The sequence below is a fragment of the Olea europaea genome, unplaced genomic scaffold (assembly GCF_002742605.1).
Source record: "Olea europaea var. sylvestris unplaced genomic scaffold, O_europaea_v1 scaffold903, whole genome shotgun sequence".
In the NCBI taxonomy this organism is placed as follows: Eukaryota; Viridiplantae; Streptophyta; class Magnoliopsida; order Lamiales; family Oleaceae; genus Olea; species Olea europaea.
This window is the reverse complement of record NW_019267504.1, coordinates 68232-73324: the sequence shown is the minus strand read 5'-3', so window position 1 is coordinate 73324 and position 5093 is coordinate 68232.

Below are 5093 nucleotides of genomic sequence, written 5' to 3'. Positions count from 1 at the left end.
AAAATTAACGACCTTTTTCCAATGTTAGAAAACTTGATGAGGGAAAATTGATTCTCGAGTGGCTACCGAGTGTTACTTTTATATTCACTTGTCCACAAAAACCTATTCTCAATTAAGTTAAATCCATGTTTTCCTTTCATTTCTTAAAACTCATTTTTTTCTTATACTCATTTTGAACCACACATATTATAGGATCCATAATTTTTATCAAATTTTTAATTACACATTTTGTTAATTTTTATCAAAATATATTAAAAATCGGATTTTTGGCAAAATCAAACATGGCTAACTAGTGGACATTAAATATTTTTTTCTTATTACTTCTTGAAGGTAACTAATCTTGAGCGCTAATAATATGTGTTATACATATAAAATATTTCATATTAGACCTTTCTATTGAACTTGGACGAGGCCCATTAATGCACTCGGCCCATCTTCATTATATATATAGGGTTTCATTATACAATTAAGGTACGTTTCAAAGCCCTAGCCAATTTTCCTCTCCCTATCTTACACTCTTTATTTTCTTGTCCGGCATTGACTTGACCATCGGAGTGCAAACGGTCGCGGTACCTTTTTCTTGACCGGCGGCATTTGCCTCCTAACGGGGTGTTCCGTGTGCAGTTTGGAGGAGACAAGGCCGAAGATCTGTTGACGACATTTTTTGGGGTCAACGGATTAGCGCCGTCTATGGGAACAATACATTAACCATGTTCTACCACATACAAAAGTCACCGAGAAAAGAGGTATTTTCCGAGCAGCTTGTTCTACAAAAAATCACAGGATCAACCATAGAAAATGGAAGAAAAATGCTACTGGAATCTGAAAAATTGGCAACTATAGTCAAGAGAAGGTAGATAAATTCAATAAGCGTGGCTTTGCTTTTCTCCATATTCTCAGCCATATTCACCCATTTTATTGGAAAAAAGCAACTCCAAATGCAATAAAAACATAGCTACAGGGAAAAATGAAAATCCAAGTAGAGCGAATTCCTCAAGTATGCTACCAAGACAAAAAGCAATGAGCTGGAATTTTCTATTTTCAGAAGCATCATCAAAGCCGACTACCGTCCTCCTATGCAGCACTCCTTACACAATTTATTGCAATCATTTTCTTCTTTGCATCTCATACCTTAGGTTTATCAGAAAGCACTGCCAAAATATAGCCAGAGCATTGCAATGGGATGCCACGAAGAATTAAGGCTTCAAAATCTGGGTTTATTCTTGTCTCTGTTAGACACCATTAAGGCGACCATTCCAATTTAAGTATTTTAGGATTATCAAACTATTATCTCACCTGCTAGTTATAAAGTAATTTTACCAATTAATTTATTTGAGTTTTCAAGCAATTCTCAATGTTGTCAAATAATTCTTTGGTAATGGAGCTTGATTTAATTCCTGCAATCGAATCGTTATCCTGTATTTCCCCTTATGTGTTGGGAATTGCTAATTGAAGCATACCACATATCCTACAAGATATACTACTTGATTTTTCTTATTCAAGGCCCCTTTTGATCATCATATTTATTATTCGAGGCAAATTCTAAGATCTCATGTATTCGAGGCTAACTTGTAAGACGTCGCATTATTGAAGATGAGCCCCAGCTCGTGGATATCGTATTATTAAAAATAGCCTTTCGAATTCCTTGGTCCTTGAATAAAGGAAGAGGCAAATCGTCAGACATTTTTGCCCTTACAAAATGAGCCTTTCCTAGCCTTATCCGCGGGATATCTAGTCTCTGCCTCGTCAAATGTTTATTCATGGATTCTCAGTCAACCATCTTGATAGTCTGTCAATCATTGTGCTAGTCGGGTAGTTGGTTTCACGTGTTTGGCCATCATCGTCAGTGGCGAATCCAGACTTTTAAGTCAGCACGGGCGACCGTCTATCGTCGCCAGAATAAAATATTACTAGCCCATTTGATGCTCTTTTTTGGCAAAAAAAAATGCATTTTGGAATAGTGATTTGATGGATAAAGTGTTGTTAAAAATAAAGAAAAAGTTTGAATTTGCATTAATATTATTTAATTGAAAAATGTGATTAAAAAGAAGAAAGAAAAAATGTATTTTGAAAAAAAGGGGGGGGGGGAATGATACAAGATCTAAAATTTAAATAAAACAATTATTTGGTAAATATTAAAAGTATTTACCAAATAATATTGTGGCCAAATTTTGCATAATTCAAAAGAAGAGCCACAATGTTTACATTTGTATTAAAATAACTTGACAAAAATCAGTTTTTTTCACATTATTGCGATAATGGGACCTTTTAATATAGATTTTCACATTATTGCGATAGTTACACTATTTTCTAATGGAGCGCTATTGTTTAGAAATTGCAAGTTAATCTATACATTAATAGGTTCGAATATTTACATTTGTATTAAAATCGCTAAAACGTAACATATATTATTTTGTTCAATTTCATGCTCATATTCAACAAGTGCTTCAATGGTTAATCTCCTCATAATGCTAAGGAGAGAACCCAGGTTCGAATCCTCCTCTCATATTTTCATGAATTTTGGTAAAAATTGTAGAAATAAAAATATTACACTATAAGTTGGTTGGGGAGGGATTCGATCCCTAGACCTTTAATATGAATTGGCAACCTTCCAACCAACTAAGCCACAAGAGCAAAACGCAACACATTTGAGTTAGCTTATATAAGTTCAAACTTTATCTATCATCAACCCATAAAAAAATTGCTTCCGGCGGATCCAGCTAGGGCGGCTGCCCTAGCCGGCGAACCCCTGGATCCGCCCCTGATCATCATGCACTATTTATATCTCTGAGCATCAGAAATGGAACGCGAAAGAATTAAGCATGAAAATATTAAAAATAGCATAATTTTTCATTCTCGTATTCTCCTTTTCAATTCATATTCAGCACTAATTATTATATCATCTAAGAGAACGGAAGCAAATGCTCTTTTAAGATTGATGAACTCCATCTTATATCTTGATTTGTGGAACCTTAATAATGTTAGTAGTTTATATAGTTGGACAAGGATTGTCTGCAAATTTTCGTCTAAGAAAATGATATTTGAGCTATTTGAATACGGAGTGGTAGATCGAGCATCCTAGTGATCGACCATTCATTGGCCAGTTGATCGTCATTGTAGGTCAACCATCGTGGTAGTCGGTTGATCGACTGTTAGGCGGTCAACAATCGTGTTAATCAATCAATCGACGTGGTCACAGTAGATCATCTTGATAGTCGATCGACTATCATGGTAGTCAGTCAATCGATGTGGTGTTGGTAGGTCAACGAGGTAGCCGATCTACCATCATGGTAGTCAATGACTGACGAGCTGTCAGTAAGGTTATCTCAGTAGTCCGTCAACCATCATGGCAGTCAGTCAACCAACATGGCGTCGGCAAGTCATCATAAAAGTCTATCAACCATCACAGTATTCATTTGATCGACGTGGTGTCGATTGGTTATCGTGGAAGTTGATCATACATTGTTGTAGTCAGTCGACCGACGTAGTGTCGACAGCTCATAGCGTTAGTCAGTCAACCATTGTAGTAGTCAGTTGATCGACGTGATACCGGTAGGTCATCACGACTATCTATCAACCAATGTAGTAGTCGATCGACCATCGTGGTAGTTCGTCAACCATCGCAATATTCGACCAATCGTCGGCTAATCATAGTGTTCACTTGGCAATTGCTTTCTATGGTCTAGTCATCGTAGTGCACTATTTATATCACACAACATCTGAAATGAAACGCGAAACAAATAAGCATGGAAATATTAAAATGGCCTAATTTTTCCTTTGTGTATTCTCCTTTTCAATTCACATTCAGCACTGATCATTATATCATCTAAAAGAATAGAAGCACGTCCTCTTTTAAGGTGGAAGAACTCCACCTTAGATCTTGATTCGTGAAACCTTAATAATGTTAGAAATTTATGTAGTTGGACAACGGTTGTATGTGGATTCTTCTCTATGAAAAGAACATTCTAACAATTGGAAAAAAAAAAGTGGTAGATTGAGCTTTCTAGCAATTGACCATCCAGTGATCGATTGATCCTCATTGTAGTTGGTCAACTATCTGGTAGTCGATCGATCCACGTGTTAGTCGATCAACAATCATGGTAATCAGACGATCAACGTGGTCTTAGTAGGTCAACCGTCATGGTAGTTAATCAAGCAACATGGTGTTAGTACATCGTTACGAAAGTCGATCAACCATCACAGTATTACATCGATCGATAGGGTGTCAATTGATCATCGTGGCAGCCGATCATCCATTGTTGTAGTTAGTTGACCAACATAGTATTGGTAGCTGATAGCTTTAGTCAACCATCGTGGTAGTAAGTTGATCGACGTGGTATCGATAGGTCATCACAGTAGTCGGTCAACCGTAGTGGTGTTTAGCCAACCATCTCGATAGTCGGTCAATCATTGTGTTAGTCGAGGAGTTGCTTTCAAGTGTTTGGCCATCATCGTGCACTATTTATATCTCATAGCTTTAGAAATAGAGCGCAGAACAATAAAGTATGGAAATATTAAAAATAGCATAATTTTTCACTATCGCATTCTCCTTTTCAATTCACATTCAGCACTGATTATTATATATCTAAGATAACAGAAGCAAATGCTCTTTTAAGGTGGAATAACTCCATCTTATATCTTGATTCGTATAACCTTAATAATGTTAGTAGTTTCTGTAGTTGGACAAGGGTTGTCTACAAATTTTCATCTATGAAATGAATATCTGAATGATTGAAAATGGAGTGGTAGTTCAAGTTTCCTAGCAATTGACAATCCAGTGGTCGATTGATCGTCATTGTAGTTGGTTAACTATCGTGGTAGTCGATCGACCATTGTAGTAATTAGTCGATCGATGTGGTTTTGGTAGGTCATCATAGTAGTCAGTCGATCCTCGCAGTAGTCAGTCAATCATTATGGTATTGGTTGATCATCGAGGTAGTCGATCTACCATCGTGGTGATTAGACGATTGACGAGTTGTCATTAGGTTATCGTGGTAGTTCGATTGTCATGGTAGTCGGTCGAGCAACATGGTGTCAGTAGGTCATTGTGAAAGTCAATCAACCATCACAGTATTCAGTCGATCGACGGGGTG